The 19,746-nt window shown below is 38.5% G+C and overlaps 1 long non-coding RNA gene across 1 annotated transcript; it reads left to right on the forward strand.

The window, feature by feature from the left end:
* The first annotated feature begins 498 nt into the window (after window positions 1–498).
* Window positions 499–10,959, forward strand: LOC119505552. The gene is made up of 4 exons (XR_005210756.1): window positions 499–784; window positions 957–1,070; window positions 2,432–2,476; window positions 10,282–10,959. It is a non-coding gene; the product is annotated as an uncharacterized LOC119505552 (long non-coding RNA).
* Window positions 10,960–19,746: the final 8,787 nt, after the last annotated feature.

Genomic DNA, 19,746 nt, shown 5'->3' on the forward strand with positions numbered 1-19,746 from the left:
GGCTATGGTTTACTAATCGTAAGTTATTGGGAATAAACTCTAAGTTTGCCATTGTATTTTCATTTTCTGAAGTTAGTCTGAAAAGAATGTGGCCTTACATTAGAGAAAGGGGAATTCCGGTTAGTTAGTAGGATGGCTGCACCAAGTTAGGAGCCACTATGTCTAAGTAAAATTGCAACTCTTATATTAGCCAGATGTACCAGAGAACAGAGTTTCTTAGGACACTGTAGGTTGGACAAGAGGCTACTTCTGATTTCAGAGGCCTGTCTGTTGGGCAAATCTCCAAGAGTAAGTTATTCATTTAACAAATAGGTACTCAGTGTCTCCTATGTGCCAGCACTTTGCTGGGATCCTGGGATTCCACAGTAGAAAGAGCAGTGAGCTCTCTGTCCTCAGGGAGACTATCTACCCACAGGATGGCAGATCATAACCAAGCAATGTATCAGTAAACAAGAGCATAACAGCTTCTGATCATTTCTGCAAAGGAAATAAATTGAGTGATAAGCTGTAGAGCGGGAGAGTGTGGAGAAAGCCATCAAGAGATTGGTCTGAAAAGTCTTCTCCGAGGAGGTGACAGTTAGCTGAATCTAAATAGTGAGATAAATATTGGAGGCAGAACGGAACAAAAAAGGGGGGCAGGGGTCAATGTCTAGAGGCAGGAGAGGGCTTTGTGCTGACAAAACAGAAAGGAGGTTTTGAGGACAGTGTACAAGAAAGAAAATGGAATGTGGTGAGGTCAAAAAGGCCAGCAAGAGGAAAACCGTGAAGGGGGCACAGGACCAAAGTAAGTTTGGTTTTCTTTTTTTCATCAGATAAGAAATCATTGGAGAGTTTTAAACAAGGAGATATTATAATCTGATACATTTTCTTTTAATATGTGATGTCTGAGATGTAAAAAGAGTGGTGGTCTTAAGAGAGATGGACATTTACCAATTTTTATGCAATCCATACTTTAGGGAGAAGCATCAAATTCCAATGGAAATCAGAAAATTGAGAACCAGGTCAGAGTTCAGAGGCCACATGAGAGGCCTCGCTGCTAAGGATTTTTCCAAGAGGAAATGTTGCTGATGGTAAGCTTCTGGAAGTGCCTATGCTTTGAAGGACCTCTTTTAGCCTCTTATCTCTAAGAATGATCACAGCACATCCTGGCCACTTTCTGTGAGAGGTCTTGAAAATTACCAATGGGGAATTGGAGGGTTTTATTGCAGGACATTCTCTACTTATTAAAAAAAAAAAAAAAGAAGAAAGAAAGAAAGAAAGAAGAATGATAGATAAATAGATAAACATGAAATCAAACAAACAAAACCACTCAGTTTTCCTGACTGAAGGTGGGATATGGATTAGAGCAGTGATTTTCAAGCTTTGCTTGCCAACAAAATCATTTGGAGTGCTTTGTAAAGATAAAAATTTTCAGACCTCACTTGTGCACAGCCTAACCTACTGATCATTAGGGTTTTGTGCCCTGGAATCTGCATTTGTTAAAAGGTCCCCATTAAATATTGGTGTTCAGCCAGGTTTAGGAACCTTTGAATTAAATAAGCTCGCCAAGTCCCTTTCAGCTCAATGAGTCTGTAAATTATCAAACTGCAGTGGAACCAACATGGGACTGTTTCTAGATGGTGCTAATATGAATTGCCAAACTGCTTCATTTTAAATTCCATTTGAGAAGAAAGCCAAATGATATTAGCAAGAAAAAGAGAGCGAGAGAGAGAAAGTTGCTGGTGCCAAATTCTCCCAACTGCTGTGCTCCAAAGGAACAAATTATTATTTATATTCTGATTGAGAGTGTAAATGCATCTTCCAAGGAGACTGACTTACCATCAGGGGGGTTAGACACAGGGAGATGTTTAGGTTTATCATATAATATTTCTGTAATACTCCATGTGCTGTCACTTTGGAAAAACCTTTGACTCATTTGCTGCTGTATCTTTTGATTATAAGTTGTTCTGGGTGATGAAGAAGCTGATGTCAAAGGCATACCATGGGTTCAAAGTCACACAGTGAGTCACTGACTAAAGTATTTTCCAGTCGTGGATTGTACATTCTTAATTATATAATTAGCCTCCCAAGTCAAAGTAACAGCACAAACCAACAGAACAAAATGTCTAATTGCTTAGATGAAAAGTATATTGTTTTTCTTTACCAGCATAAGCCCTCCTAGGAAAAATGATAGGATTTGTGGGAGTGGGTTTGGGGTGGGGAGGGCTTTAAAATGCATTTTGTTTACAAATATTTTGTTTATCCTACCCTTATGTCATAGTATCTAGAATGCCACTATTAGTGACTCTTTTTGGAAATTAATAGTTTACTCATTTTGGGCCACATTTTTATAGAACTATAGAGCATGGTGATATGTTGTCTTGTATGCGTTTATTGAATGCTTGGCATTCTTTTAATAGACCTTGAGTGGATTTATCTCTTTGTTCAACAGATTTTATAGAACAGCTATTATGTGCCAGCCTCTGTAATAGACACTGTAAGTACAACAATATCTAAGAAACAAATCTTATGTTCAAGGAAATATAGCTAGTGTGGTAGCTAAGTCTTATGTTTATATAAATATGTGCATACTAGTAGAGCTGATGTAAAACTATTCAGACTTTGTGCCTATGTATAAGAAAGGAATTTGCTTTCTGGGATGGCCTTATGGCAGATTGTAATTTCCAAAGATAGTCATAAAAATATTTCCCATCTCTCATGCTCCATGCATGCTCCCTGTTGGAATGTTCTCTCTTGGAAGTTGCCATGTACTGAATAGCCCAAGTTGCATGGCAAGACCCACACACAGGTCCTCTGGTCCACAGCTCCAGAACCCTAGCATAGCAAGTATTTCTGAATTATAAATGTTTTACCTGCCACTTTTCCATGCTAAACTATACAATTATTGAGGAGAGAAATGTAGCTTTGATCTCTGTTTCATATCCAGAATTATCACAGTGGCTAATAAGTGAAGGTAGAGATAAAGTCAGAATAAGCATCAAAATCCCAGGACCTTCCCTCAACATCTTATATTGTAACTTAGCCCTTCTGCTTCTGATTGGAAACCTCCAATATTTTTCTGTGACCATCCTTGTGTCTTAAACTACCACAACTCCTTCCAAACTGAAGTTTATATAATGGATGACTGACTGGTGTTGAGAGCAAGTAAGTAGAGGTGGCAGGGCAGGGGTATGAATGGTTGGGTGGGATGAGAGCAATTACAATCATGGACCCTGGAGTTAGACTTTCTAGGTTCGAATCCTAGCTCCATTACCTCCTACCTTGTGATCTCAGTCAATTTACTTAACCTAACCAAGCCTAATTTTCTTCACTGTTAAAATGGAGTTACTAGTAATACTTTCTTCAGAGCATTGTTGAAGCAAATGAAATGATTAACCTTAAGTGCTTGGCAGGATGCTTGGCTCATGGTAAGCATTTAGTTAATGTCAGCAGTAGAAGTAATAGTAATAAATAGCATTAGCATCAGGGTATTGTTGCAAGTCAACATTCAAATCATTATTTTCTTCCTGTGTCCAAGTCTGGTAGTTTTATACTGAATCCCGCTGACATAGCTCCTCTCACTGTATCTGAGCCATTTGAATGGCTGCAGTGGAATTGCAATAATCAGTAATGACATCTCAGAGCTCCAACAGAAAGAAAAGGGAGATTTCCATTTCTTGAGCTCCTAGTATGTCCCAGGCACTTACTATGTGCTTCGGCACAAGGAAATTTTAAATTGCAATTAAATGCTCATCTCTCAGAAAAGAAAATATGAGACTGAATAAGAAAATCTTCAATGTGGTGTTTTGAAGCTGGAAGCTATTGCGTGTGTAAAGCAATATTTCAAAAGGGGCCAAAGTAAATAAAGGAGATATGACATCCTTTGATTTTCTGATGGCAAATGACAGAGCATGGGCTAGTCCAAAATGCAGTAGGAAGCTAGAAAGTGAGAATGGGAGCTTCAACTAACAAGAGTTTTCAGTAGCTCTTTTCCCCTTGAGAAGCTGATGTTGTAATGACATAAGAAGAACCTCTATAAGCAGCATCAAGACCATTATTAATTAGAAACAGAATCATTGAAGATGGAGAAGAACTATTTCGTTGCTCCTCCCTAGAGTCTGGGCTGGGATAATTCCCTACAGGATTATTTCCAGTTCTGTGTGAGTTAATGATCCAGCGTAACCAACCCCAGTCAAAGAGAATGCAACATAAAGAACAAACAAAAGAAAATTGTTAGGATTACGCACAAACCCTCTTTGGACATATGCAGGCTCACAAAGCTAATGAGCTCCCCATTCAGATTCTCCCGTGGCACTCTATTGTAACAGTCCTAAACATTCTGAGAAGAGTGCTACTAAAGTTAGAGGGGGTTGGCTATTAAGGCTGAATGCTGAAGAGGGCACTTTGATGAAGGAGGGGGCCTTCCTCCTGCAAGCTGTTTTTCACTGACAGAGAAAAGCAAAGCCCAGACAAGGAGAGCCAGCTGCTTGGCACCACCCACTTTAGCTTTGGTAAAATCACAAAGGGGATGGAGGGAGGGAATGAGGGGTCTTAGGAGTGCACAGCCCATCTGACACAGGAAAACTAGGGCCTCCTTAGAGGCTTGAATAGGATACTTGCAGGAAAATCTGACTACATTCAATGAAGGTCAGTAAACATACAAAACTCATTACACACAGCAAATAGAAACAGCACTAAGAGATGAGTCTGTTGATTACAAATCCCATTGTTTGTAAAGGGAAGGGAAAGATATTTTAGATATATTAAGTATTATTCTTCTGTCTGGATGTAGCAAAACAGGGTAATGTAGTTCAGGGTTTTGCACATTTTAAAAACATATCAGGAGCCATTTATCTATGAAAACTTTGTCTGGAAGTTCAAAACATAAAATATATTAAAATAGATCAACTATGTTTGAAAAGAGGATGGAGGCTTACAGCCCTACTTCTCTCCTCACTTCTTGGTTCCCACGGTTACCCTGGGATACCCCCATGGAAACCAGAGAGGTCCAAGAAACACAATTTGAAGGTATCTTTAGACTGGCTTAGCACATACTATCAAAGAACATGAGGCAAGCTGATCAAACAATCTGAGCCTTGGTCTCCTCATTCTCCAAATGGCAATAATGGGAAACTACCAGGAATGTAGGAGCTTAATGAGATAAACAATTCAGTACTTGGCTCATAGCAAGCTCTCAACCAGTGTTTTTCTATTTTTTCCATTAAAGTCAGAAATCTTTCTCAGGACTTCTCACACACCAAGCTATCTCTTCTTTAAATCCTATTGCAGTTTTAGTCAGTACAACCTTTTACAGTTTGGTCTGCTGCAATTATTATTATTATTATTATTATTATTATTATTATTATTAACAAAACAATGAAAGGAGCTACTATTTTTTATTAAATCATGTATCATATACACGATATAAGATGATTTGCACTTATTTTCTTCCACAACTAATCAGAATAGTTGTTTTTTCCAGTGTACAGGTAAAGAAAAAAAATGAAGTTGAGAGTTTTAAGTAAGGTACTTCTTCAATGTCATACAGAAAGAAATTTGCAGACAGCCAACCCAGAAATTTGCAGACCACAGAACTGACTCCAAGTCTTAATTGTATCTATTTACACCTCATGTTTTGTCTCCTCGATGAGACTATAAATTCCTTGAAGTTAGGGAATTCCAGGTTATAAATTTATTTATTCAACAAATATTCTGTTGAGTACTTACGATGCACAGACACTGTCCTAGGCACTTGGAATGCATTGATAAACTAAACAAGCAAACTTCTCTGCCCTTAATATGTGTATGAAAATATATCCAATGCTACTTGTCATCCAGGAAATGCAAATTATAGTAAAATGAGATAGCCCTTAACACCAGCTAGCATGGGGGTAAAAAGCAGAGATTCAAAGTGCTGGCAAAGATACAAGAGTGAGGAACTGTAGATGGGAATGTAAAATGGTTGAGCCACTTTGGAAAAGAGTTTGGCAGTATTTTTTTTAAGCTGATCATATGCTTACTCTATGATCAGCTCCTAGGTATTTACCCAAGAAAAACGAAAACGCATGTTTATGTAAAGAATGTTCTAGTGGCTTTATTTATAGGACAAAACCTGAAAACAACTCATGAACTGTTCAGCAACTGATGCATCTATAAATATACAATGGAAGTACTTAGCAATTAAAAATGAAGACTCTACTGATACATGCAATTGAAGACTCTACTGATACATGCAATAATATGAATGTTTTCAAAAGCATTAGGCTAAGTGAAAGAGACCAAAAAAAACAGATGAAGTATTTTATGATTCATTTTTATGACCTGCTTGGGGGGAGGGGAGCAAACGTACAAATCAGTTGTTGCCAGGGGTAGAGTTGGAGGGGGGAGGGGATTAACAACAGAGTCATAAGGGAACATTCTTTGAGGTGAGGGAAATATCCCACATTTTTATTATGGGTTTGGTTATATGACTACATATATTTGTCAAAATTCATCAAACTGTGCAACATAAAAAGGGTGGATTTAAAAAGACATTTCAGGGCTAAAAAGAAAGTTACAAAAGAATTCTTAACTTCACAAAAAGTATTTTTCCCTCCTATGTTTTTTTTTTCTCTCCTCCCGAAATTTTCATATCTCCCAATTACGAGCATTGTTGGAGCATGGCCACAGGCAAAATAAATGAAGTTTAGGACAGGTCAACAAAAACAAAAACAAAAACAACCCTGTCCTTATGGAGCTTACATCCTAGGGAAGGGAGGCAGGGTTGAAAAATAAACATATGAAATAAGTAAATTATATAGTATTTTGGAAGGTAATAACTGCTTTGAGGAGAAAATATAGTACAAGTGTGGTGGATTGTTAAATTAATGGCTCGCAATAAATGGTGCCAAGTCCTTGGGTAGTCCCTTCTCATATTCACCTGAGCTTGACTGCATGACTTGTCTTGGCCAATAGGGACCAGCAAATGTAACAAAAGCAGTGGTTTGAAAAGAGCTTGCACATTAGCATTTGCCTTACAAGGATGCTACCACATAAGAAACCCAGGCTGTTCTGCTAAGAGGTCGTGTAGAGACAAATCAAGGCTTTGGGGCTGACACCCCAGCTTAATGCCACATGACTGCAGCTGGGTAGGTGACCCCAGGAGAGACCAGCAGAAAAATCATCCCCACTCTGTTCCCAACATAAATTGAAGCAATGTGAGAAATTAAATGGCTATTTCAAGCCACTTGCTTATATGGGGCTGTTTGTTACGCAGCAGTAGATAACTGAAACAGCAGGCTAAGGTGCATATGCAACACATCTAATACCAAAGGCACAGTAAGTAGATAACTTGAATACATTTTCAAAATCATGGATTGATATGTGTCATTAACTATAGAATAACATCAGGAAAGGCCCACATGTTCATAAACCATCTTCCCTTAACCCCCCATTGATCTTCCCATTGGAAAAAGGATTGTCTGGAGGAATAATTTGATAGACGAAGCAGAACACATTTCCATAGGCTTTTGTACTATTATAGATCCTTCTTTCTAAGTATAATTTAGCACTCCAATAGTGAAACATGAATTCCCATATGCACCCAAACTAATAAGAATAAAGGTAACAGTCACATTTAATAGCAGATAACTTGAGAAAACTAAAGTACAAATGTTTTTCTTGAGATCTCATAGGATTTCAATAGAGGTTATAAAGGATGGATCTAGTAAACATATATTGTGCCATTTTGTTTTTTTTGCTTTTGTTTGTTTTTTTAATTCAGTTTTATTGAGATATATTCACATACCATACAATCAGGTGTACAATCAACGATTCACAGTACCATACTATAGCTGTGCATTCGTCACCCAAATCTATTTTTGAGCATTTTCCTTACACCAGAAAGAATCAGAATCAGAATAAAAAATAAAAATAAGAAAAGAACACCCAAATCACACACCCCCCATCCCAGCCTAATTTTCATTTCAGTTTTGTCCCCATTTTCTACTCATCCATCCATACACTGGATAAAGGGAGTGCGATCCACAGGGTTTTCACAATCACACTGTCACCCCTTGTAAGCTACATTGTCATACAATTATCTTCAAGAGTCAAGGCTACTGGGTTGGAGTTTGGTAGTTTCAGGTATTTACTTCTAGCTATTCCAATATATTAAAACCTAAAAAGTGTTATCTACATAGTACGTAAGAATGTCCACCAGAGAGACCTCTCAACTCCATTGTGTGCCATTATTTTTAATAGTAAATTACAAGTTAGGGAATAGGGAAAACAGAGATCCTTAGCTTGGAGAAGTTGTAAGCTCTCTGTCCTTAGAATTGTTCATGCATAAATCAGTCTACTACTTGCAAGAAAAGTTGAAGAGAGATCCGGGCATTGGGTAAGGAAGAGGATTTAACAATGTTTAAATTCCCTTCCAATCTTGTGAACCACAGGGTATTCAACATGCTTCTATGTATTTGGAGATTTCATTAGAAGAACACAAGTGAAGGGCAAGAAAACATCTACAGTAGGAGGGATGCAGCCCGCAATGTGCAGGTGCACTCATTTGATACAACCAGTGTGTTCCTGACAAGTCTCATACAAATCATACTTTGTATATCAAATCCCATTTGAACTTAACTAAGGGAATAGAGTATATAAAAGAACCTTGCAGAGACTCTTCTTGTAAACTAAAGAATCATCATGTAATGAGAATACTCATTTTTTGGTGAATTTGAGTTTTCAAATAAAACTAAGTTTTTAAGATAAGTTCCATTTTCTGAAATATTTGATTTTTAATGTATCATGGGGCACAGGGGAGGTTATTTGGGGCTAGACAGAATTGAGTTTAGAATCTCCCTTTTCTACAAATCAGCTATATAACCTTGGAAACAACCAAAATCTGAGCTTTCATTTCTTCATTAGAAAAGGTTTGGAAAGTAAATATGGGTAACTACAGCATATAACTCAGTTCTTGTCACTGAGTTCCCTCCCTTTTCAAAATCCATATGGACAATCTCAAAATGGATTATGATTGATCTGAACCAAGAACATCCAGGAGAACTGACCAACCTTGGGAAGTCCGCAAGAGTCTGTAGGCCTAGAAGGCAAAGCACTGAGTCTAGGACAACTGGACAAGGCAGGAGGAACAAATGAAATAGTACATATTGAGAACATCATAGAAGCAGTAGGCACAAGGATCTGAGTTAGATGCTCATCCTAGGGAAGAGGCTATTGACTTTTCTAACATTTTATTAAACTGCTAAGGTATAAACAGGCAGAGGCTTATTGGGAAGGGCTATAGCCAATTCATCCTGGCAACAACAGATATTACATGGGGATCCACAATCTCCATGCTCATAATAGATCACATAAGTGTCCAGCTCCATTATACCCATAGGAAGCATAGTCCCCTGGGATAAGTTCAACCTGGGGTGTGGAAACAGAAGAAAAGAGAAGCAAACTAAAATACCTGGGATACAAAACTACCAAACTTGAAAATCATTTGGGAACTTGTAAAATGCAAACAATTGGGCCTTACATTCAAAGATTCTGGAAAGGAGATTGCAAACCTTCTTAAAAAAAAAAAAATATATATATATATATATACACACACACACCTGATAATTAGGTTCATGTAGCTCCAAGAACCTGAATTACCTAAACCAAGCTCTAGGAGAATTGACTCAACCATGTGTTCTTTCGTGGGTGGGGAAAGGGGCAGGTTCATGGGCCAAATTACAATGCAAGGCAGCAAGTAACTACTGGTGTCCTTCAGTTAAGATTTGCTATCCAGTGAGAACCAATGCAATTGAGCAAGAATGTAATAAGGAGCACCGCAGAGAGTGACAACTGAGGAGCATCACTCCCTAAGGCAGCCTTTCTCAACCAGGGTTCCTCTTATGAACCCCACATCATAGGCATGATCTTAGTGATGATTTTCTAAATTCTTCCAAGGATGTTACATAAGTAGTACATTCTACATGCATAGTACGAGGCTAATTATTATTCCTTTGAGCATTAGGGCTTAATTCCCTTCCAGAACCCTGGTTCAAGAAAGGATGGAAAGGAAAAGATTCCGTAAGTTTTGGGACCAGGAAGGCAGCGATATTCCTTGCTAAAGGATCAGAAAGGGGATTAACAAGTCAGAGATTCCCATGCTGGGGGATCAGAAAGTGGGTAAAGCAAACATTCCACTTGCCAGCACTCTTCAAGAATCATCTTTGATTCTCTTTGACACATTCCTTTATTCACTCACCCTAAACACTCTAACCTAAACCATGTGTTTGCTTTTGCATCTGTGTGTTTGTTGTGTATTTACAGGTACACAGGTACTCGTCAATTAGCTTCCAATATCTACAATGACCTTGGACTCAGTTAAAGGTACAAGTGATCAGCTGAAGTTAGTGATGTAAGCAAGACTCTGGTCATGAATTCTCCATGCCAGTCATTAACCCTCAGGAAATGGACTTAACTAACTTACTCTGCCAAGCTTCCACCTGCTCAGAGGACTCTACAATCACTGTACACTGTGAAGAAAAGAATATGCTTAATCAGTAGTCATGGTGTGCACACTGACAACCTGAATGTAAACCTGTGGTTATTAGCAGAGACCCCAGATGTGCCCTTATAGTAATGCTGTTTATAAAGTGGCTTCACGATTTCCTGTTGATTCTGGCCCTAATGAACTATTTACTTCTCATATTAAGTAAGAAATCAGCATGGAGCTTTGGAAAGAGTTCTGTTCTAAGACGGAGGAGATCTGGCCTCTATCCATCCTCTACAAACATCTATGAGGTGCCATGTACCCACTTAATACATATTTGTCTAATTGGATTGAACTTGACTGGCTGTGACTCTTAATGGCTCTATTAATAATAACATAATATTTGCTATTTAATTATATATTTACTGGTTTATTTGCTTATTGCATGTTTCCTCCCTTAGGGTAGATACTCCATGAGTTTGGTGCTCTTGACAGTTTTATTTACTACAGCATCCCCAATGCTTAGAATGATGCCTTGCCCCTAGAAGGTGATCAATAAATATTTGTTAGATGACTGAACACCTTTCATTGAACTTTTTGAAATATACCAGGCACTGTGCTAAACAATTTAATGTATATTATGTCATTTGATCAGTGCTTCTCAAACTTGCATGTAAATATGCATGCAATATGAGCTCTTGTTAAAATACAGGTTCTGATTCAGTAGGCCTGGGATGGGGCCTGAAATTTCGCATTTCTAACAAGTTCCAGGTGATGCTGATGCTGGGGGTTCATGAGTAGCAAGAATCAAATCTACATACTACCCCATGGTATAGATACTACTTCCCCCTGTATTATAGAGAAGGAAACAGATTTATGGATGTTCAAGATCTTGTCCAAGGTCACATAGCTAATGAATAGAAGAGTCTGATAACAAAAAATAAGCCACCTCATATCTCTGAATCACAATTCCTAGAAAATACTGATCTAGGAATATGCATTTGGAGAGTGGCACACAGATGTTTCAAGTATGCTTAACGCTATCTCTATTAGAATTAAAGAAGCTCATTCATTCATTCAATCACACATTTGTTGAAGGTCTCTCCTAAGTCTCTCTCTACTTATATGTGCCTCACCTGATTTTCTTCAGTGAAAACAGTCAACCACCATCCTAAAACAACAACAACAACAAAAACAAAACTCTTTTCTGCTCATTCTTAGATAATCAGCTTAGAATCACCTTAACCTGCACAGAAAAGCTCAGTTCAGCATTTAGCTTAGTGCTTCCAAAAGCCCTGAACTTGATTTTGTCAGAACTCATCTCTCCCACTTCAGACCCATTTCCACCTGGAAGCCTGTATTAACAAAGAGAGGTGTGGGTGGATGGTTGGCATTTTCTCTTCTCTATCCAGCATTTTGCCTTCTATTTTTCAGGAGACTTCCTCTGTTGTCCAGATGATTTTGGGAATTCCTTTCTCACCTCCCACTTGATCCTTGGGTTCCAAGGATCCAAGACATCTCCATCTCAGCTTTCTCCTTCTGATTCATGGAGAGACTCACGTCCTTGCCCTGATATCTCAGGAAGTGCAGGCTGAGCTCACTGTAGCAATGTGCAGCTCTGTGCTCTGCTCTTAAAGCAGTGGTCAGCCCATACTCACACTAGATATCCTGGGCAGGCGTCCGACTTCAGGCCACAGAGTGCATCCGGGACAGGCACACACACATCAAGCTTCCTGAGTGATGCCAAGGCAGCCTCCTCTCTCTAGGAATGGGCTGAAGGATGACGCTTCCCACAGCAGTCTCTCCCAGGAGTAGGGTCTGGAATAGAATTGGATGCCACAGCCCTGCAATGGCTCTCTATAAAGAAATCTATTCCAAGATCCCTCTTGTCCCCACACCCTGATCCCATGTATGTCCTTCTTCTGTTTGTGGGTCCTCAGAGCTGTGGAACCAGATCCCTTACATTTCCTGTATAAATTCTTCACACAAGGATAATGAGGATTTGTTGGTCATTCACTTTGTTATTGACCACTCAGTGGAAATGCAGACATAGAGTGGCCTGTTCCAACATCCTGCGAAATGGAAGAAGATTGGTGATTGCTGGTTCTTTTATTTGGAAAAGGCATTAACCCTTACTAGCTAGTGCCTTCAGGCAAATGATCTCAGTTTTCCAAAACTATTTCCAAATGCATAAAATAGTAACTTAATGGGGAAATTGTGGCTGTCCTACTGTGTTACAGAGTTTTAAATCAATAAGCAACCATTTATTTGCTCATAAGAGTCTCCAAAAACTCGAAAAATTGTGAGGCTCAAATTAGAGAGTATATGTGAAAGTGCTTTCTAAATTCTAAAAGTGTTATAAAATTGCTCATTAATACAATCACAACATCTACAAAACTGTTAATGGGGGGAGAGGAAATCAATTGGTATGTTATCTTGTTTTGAGTGCAGGGTCAGGGCATAAAGTGGCACACACGCCCCTCTGCCTGTCAGCAATCAGCAATTAATCAGTCTCCGTGTATTTTTAAACACTGAGAATCTTGTAGTTTCTATTCACTGCAGCTGGAAGACTGCCATCTAAAAAGCCAGCATCCACTACTGGCTGAATTAATACTTGCTGCTACTAAGAACTCAATTCCTCCACCCCTTCCTTCACTTCTACTGGCTCTTGTAAAGCAGCCAAAATAAAGTTCCTTAGAGCTGGGCTTAGACATATTTGTGAAACCTAAAACTCTGACTCTGATATCCATCCTGGAAGACTGCAGCAATCAGGGACCTATCATCCATAGAGCATCCAATATGTGCTAAGAAATGCACTAGACATTTTACACACATATTATTTCATGTCATACTCACAACATTCCTTTAAGTTAGGGTTAATAACTCCATCATAAATTTAAATGAATTGACGCTTTGAGAGGCCTATGCATTTCCATTTGCTTCTTTGACAGGTTGTGAATTGAGCACTTTCTTTGTGCTAAGTCTTGAGTATATGCTGTTGGATACAATATGGAACTTGTGATCTTAGTGGGGAAGCAGATCAAGAAAAATAAAACAGACATGCAAAGAAATGCAGATTGAAGTTCCATGAAAGGACTTCCCAGAAGGAGTGGTAAAAATTCAGGTGGGTGGGTGAGAAAGTGTATGGAATCAGAGAACCAAAAGATGTAAAGGAACCCTTTGTCCAAAAGGACTGTGTGGAGACAAAGTCCTGGGGATACAATTTAAGCCTTTGTATCTTACCATGAATGATCCTTGTACTTGTCTGCTATAAGAATTGATATGTTCGCATTTTACACAAGTTAACATCAGGAATCTTAATATGGACCCAAGGACAGAAGCGTCCAGTTGTAAGACCTTTTCTGTGACACTTACCAGCTGGTGTCTTTAGGAAATGCATTCCATTTTTCTTAGCTTCAGCTTCCAAATCTGCCTTGTTAAACTTATAGTGCTGTTCTGAGGATCACTGGGGTGGTGTGTGTGAGGTGCTTCACAAATGTAAGATATTATTTCACAAATGTAAGAGTGCTTCACAAATAGAAGAGATTACTGAATGCACCAAAAACTTCCTATAAGGAAAACAATTGTGATCCATATCTGTCACTTAACATTAATATTAATCCAACAGGTTAAACCTCTTCCAGGAGGAGAATTTATGAAGTCAGGACAATTAAAAACTGCCCTGGTCACAAACCCACTGGGTAGTCAGATCCCAATTTCCTCCAGTATGAAAACAATGCCTTCCAGACATCATCACAGTTTCTTTCCCACATTCTCCCATTGCTTTCCAGACTTGCAGTATTTTAAGAATTTCCAAGCCCCAGTTCCCAGCTTACTGAATCTGAAGGGTGAGCCAAGGTACCCATGTACATTTAGTAAACAGCTCAGGTGATTCTTGTGATAACTACAGGTCATCGGTCCTCAAATATATGTATACATAACAATCACCTTGGGTGTTTATGAAAAAAACAACCTCCAATAATTTTAATTCAGTGTGTCCGGCGTGGGGTGCAGGAATTGTATTTTTAACAACTGCATTTTTTTAAATTGTATTTTTAACGTCTCCCAACCACAGCTGTTTCTGTGGTCAGTAGTGCACTATTCCAATGTAAGAAAGCAGTGGTCTAAAATGGAATGAACCATTTCATCTCCTGAGTCCTTTTCAAGTCTACCCTTCTGTACCTCTCCCCACTGTGTCCTATCAGTTGAAATTCCACCTCTTGCAAATGGCCCTGGAATTTTCCGCCTTCTCCTCCACTGCTGTAGGATTATCTAAGATCTTTTGAGTAAGATATGGACTCTCTGAAGTCACTCAGTTCTGGGGTTTGCCTTGTTCTTAATTAGATCTTGGAGGGGAAAGTGGAGAATTTGGAGACAATTAGGAAGGAAGAGAGGGACAGAGTGTAGAAGGCAGGCAGGAAAGAGAAAGGAAGGAATGTAGGAAGGAAGGAAAGAAGCATTTAATGGGCTAAGTGACAGAAATAGAGATTGAAGTCGAATTTGGAGTCAGAAAGTCCAAATGTCGTTTATCTCCCACACACTTTTGTGGAAGAGGGAAGGTTGTATAAATCTCTTCTCACGCAGTCTAAGATATCGGTGTCCCTTTACAGGAATTCCTGGCTTCTTAGAACAAGAAGGATAAATGTTTAGATTGTCTTGAAGCTACTCATCCCCAGGGCTCTTCAACTCACACTACAAAGATTTTAACTGTTTGCGGAATACATGTTCTCTCCTCTAAAGAAGGATCTGGGAAAATGAAGGAAAAAAAAAAAAAATGAACAAAGGAAAGGGGTGTGGGGTGGAGAAGGAAAAAGAAAAATATTTACCCGGGCAAACGATAGTGCTTCCCCAGACACAATCAGCCCACACTGGACTTTTCTGAATCATTAAACCTCCCAACTGCCTCATGTGCAAATTTCCCCAACTCAGCTACAATCCTCAGTGAGAGAAAGCATGCCTCAGTGCTAATATGTTAAGTCAGCACCACAGGGGTTTTAGGATGGGAAGGGCAGAGGGTGGTGGTGGGTGAGAGTAACAGCTGCCTGGAAGAAGTTCACACTGCTTTTTCAGAGACACTTCTTCAGTCCAGAAGAGATTCAAGGTTTGTCAAATTACCCTCGAGGCCGGTGATGGCTGGTGTGCTTCATTCCCTGGAAGCTTTCTACTTTTTGTTTTCTCCTAAATCTCAGTCATTCCTCTCTCTTTCTTAGAGTCCGAAGCATGCAAAAACAGGGAATGAGTCTGAGTGTTCATTCTCTTTTCTCTTTAGCTCCAACTGGAAATGGACAAATTGGTCCAATTTGCCTGCTAACTATGGAACCATTCAGCGTTTGTTTTCCATCCAGGGCAAAGAACTGGAGAATGGGTGATCAGCCTGAATGATCCTCTAGAAAATCCATATATATTCATATCCTGCATACCTCTGGACTCCTTCTTCTCTCACCCCTGAGAGGGCCACATTTTATAATGGTTTCCAATGCTCTGAGAATAAAGACTGGAATAATTAAAGGTCCAAGAAGGATGTGTACTATCTGGCCTCTACAATAGTTTAAGCCTCATCGCTTGCCATCTCCCATTCACTCACCACACGTTGGCCTTCTTTTACCTCCTACGTTCTAATCAAGGTTCAGTCCGAATTTCATTTCCTTCAGAAGTTGTCCCCAGAACAGAGTAGGCTCTCTGTGGAAAGCTTATGGCCCCTTAGATCTTTCATTTCTACTTTGTATTACTTATCACAAGTATAATTTTTTAAAAAATGTTTATTGGATTACTTAATGCCTATTGTTAAGTGCTCTAGTAAAATGCAACTCCGTGAAGGTTGGGACTGACTCCTGTGTTCAGTGCACTCCCAGAGTATGGTACAATGTCAGGGGCTGATAAGTATTGTTGGAAAGAACCACAGTTGGAGGTGAAGAGTGTTTATAGGAAAAGGCCCCATGTTGGTTTTCTTTAGTTTTCATTTGCAAATGTGTAGAACAACAAGAGGCCTCTCTGATCTTCAAATTGTAGACAAAATTTGGCAAGAGCCCCCAATTCCACCAGCTTCAGATGTCTAAATGCACTCATCCTCATACATACACACACACACACAAAGACAAAACAAAAAACTGCCACTTTTTATTTTTGGCTGTCTCAGCCTCTAATCCCCGTTTGCAGACATGCCCCTCCTTTGTACCATGCTGAAAATTTAAATGAGATTCATTCACTCCTGTGTCTCCTTTATAAAAACGTACCTTCAGAACCTAAAGCATTTCTGAATATAGACAATATTATTAAACATTTCAAGGTGGGAGGAGAAAAGAGGAGGTAGTTATATCATAGCAATAATAGCAATACAAACATCTTCCAAAGTTTTTCAGCCATTGCCACCCTCACCCTCCTATAGGACCCCCCTCCCCAGCCATATGGCCTATAGGACCCCTACCATATTCTCCAGCCCTTCCCTTCATCCTCTCTCAGCATCCTATAATAATTTTTTTCTAAACACTTCTCATTCGTTTCCCTTACTTGGTCTCAGGAGTTCCAAAGAAAATATTCTTCTACTTATAAACAAATAAATGCTACCCCTCTTTTCAAAAAGTGCCTTGGCATATTAGATAAATGAGACCTAGAGAATCTGACCTACTTTGAGTACTAGTTCCAGTTATTTTTCTCAGAGGGTAATTTCTTTCCCAAGAGGAGTCTCATTGTCGGATAATAAGACTACATTTTTGGTTTTCATCTTATTGTTATCTCCTCTTTAAAAAATTAAATTCCTCTCATATTTTCTTCCCAAATAACTTACATTATAGAAACTTGAGTGAATTCTTTCAAGTAAAAAGCAAACTGGTCAATGGTTATAAAAAATAATGGAATCATGTAGAACACTGTTTAGTAATCAGAGAGATCTGGTTTAAACCCCCTTGAACCTACAGCCTATGGTCCTGTAGTTAAGTTATTTAAACCCTCTAATGTTCAGTTTCCATATCTATAAAATAATAATGCTTTTGGATTTTTCAGCTACATGAAATAATAAATCATTTTATTATCTAAGACAGTTTGAAATGGTTTGTTTGTTGCTTGTCATCAAAAGCTTTATAAATAAACCACTGTTTTACCTCATGTATTAATGTATACCTTTCTCTATTTCAGCACTATTTTCTCAATTCAAATGATCTGTTTCTATATTTGCTATAACATCTCAGCTTGGAACTTTAGTAATCCTCAGTAGGTATTACTAATGATTATAAAACATTATTATTTTACTTTTTAAATACTCAAAATATGACCAGCAAAAAAGTTTCAATTTTATAATTATCTTATATTTCCCTTGGATATTTTAAAAATAAAGTTATAATCATATATGTAAGACATGCATTGCATATATTTGTTTTCTGCTTGCCTATCCAACATCCTTTCCATCTCACTGTTCTAATCACACAGAGGTTATGCCTTGGGAACTGTCAAAAAAAAAAAAAAAAAACATTTGCACTATCAATGTTAAGCAGACAAGGATGAGTTGATTCAGGAGCTACTGTTGTAGGGGAGAGAGAGTAGAACTCAAGAACCCCAAGGCAAATAGGGCAAGGGCAGTAGAAAAGTACTAGTGGACCATCTAGCAATAGAGGGGCAGGGGTGGGCAGTTAAATATTTGAAACAACTGGTTTTGAAGTTATCTTTCTCTGCAGTCTGGGTCATTTTACTCTGCAGCCCCACAACTGTAAGATTAGTTTCAAGGAAGTCAGGGCAAGGAGGAGTGGGTAGGGTCCTGAGAGGTGCAAGGCTGGCAGCTTGGTGGAGAGAAAGAAAAAATACAGTCGTGGTCAGTGGTTTTTCAGAATCACGGGGCTCAGGTAAAAATCAACCTATTTCATAATGGTCAGGTGAGGAATAAGATTGACCTTAAGTCCAAATTCAGGACAAACTATTCGGTGGCATTCTCCTGGCCATGATAATGGTTCATAAGAGACCTCGTTTGAAGATCAGTACTTTTGTTTGGATAGTTGTGAAAACCATTCTGATCTATTCCTTTGATACGAGTAAGGAAGCATGAAGCTCTCATGGCTATTGGCAGCCGTCTTGCAGCCAAGAGGAAAAGCCGCCAGGAAGGAAGCTGACTTAGGGAGGAAGTCACAGCCATGAGAACCACAGAGAAATGGAGATGAAAGCTATGACTAAGCTGTACATGATCCCAGATGTTTCTGGATTTTTCAGTTATGTGAAATAATCAATACCCTTTATCACTGAAACTAGTCAGAAGGGGTTATAGTAACAATCTGCCAAAAGGAAGCTATTACTCAATGTGATAGTGTACTTTCCATTTAACTTTATTGTTTTATGTATCTATATGGGCAACATTATCACTGTTCCCTATCATCTGATAAGGCCAGACTACTCTCATTGAACTTCTTTTATCGAATGTTGGCTATTTACCTACTTATATTTCTGAATGAATAAAAAAATCATTTAATTAGGTTTCAAAGATAAGAAGGTTCGGCTTTTAACTTGAATTAATTTAAATCTAAAAATCAAGGTCAATGATAGACAATTTTCTGGTATGTTTTCTTCCAATCCAGGAACCTAATATATCCAATCATTTAATAAAATCTCCTTTTAAATTCTCTATAATATGATTTTATAGATTAATTTATGGCTGCATATTGCCTGTACAATTTATGCCTCCATATTTCACATTTTATTGCCATTACAAAGGATTTTTAAGTATGTTTTCCAAATGGTTATTGTTATTAAGCTAATATTCTTCTTGGCAGTTTAAAGTAGTTTTTAGAAGCACTGAAACTGGAAGCAAACCACATGGATCTAATGATGGATAAGCCACTTATTACCTTTAAGTCCTTGTACAATTACCTATCCTTATGTACCTCAGAATCCCCATCTGTAAAATGGGACATACCCTATAGTAATGTTGTGAATATTAAATGAGTTAGCACAGGGAACACTTAGGCTAATACCTGCCAAATAGCAAGCCCTCAAGAAATCTTACCTGCCATCATTTGTTGTTGTCATTTTTGTTGGTGATATTATCCACTCTAATACTTATTAATTTAATTTAATTTTAATTTTAATTTAAAATCTGATCTTGGATTGAACTTTCTCTCTCTCTCTCTCTCTCCCACTGCCCTCTCTCTCTCTCTCTCTCTCTCTCTCTCTCTCTCTATCTCTCTCTCTCTCCCTTACCCTTTCCTATGTTAATACATTTGGGAGAATGTACAAAATTAAAAATGGCAATACTAATATTAGTAGACATGATGTTTATTTATAAATTTAAAGGGGGAATTCTATGGACTTTCTTTATATTGATT

This window comes from Choloepus didactylus, chromosome 10 (assembly GCF_015220235.1).
Source record: "Choloepus didactylus isolate mChoDid1 chromosome 10, mChoDid1.pri, whole genome shotgun sequence".
NCBI classification, from domain to species: domain Eukaryota; kingdom Metazoa; phylum Chordata; class Mammalia; order Pilosa; family Megalonychidae; genus Choloepus; species Choloepus didactylus.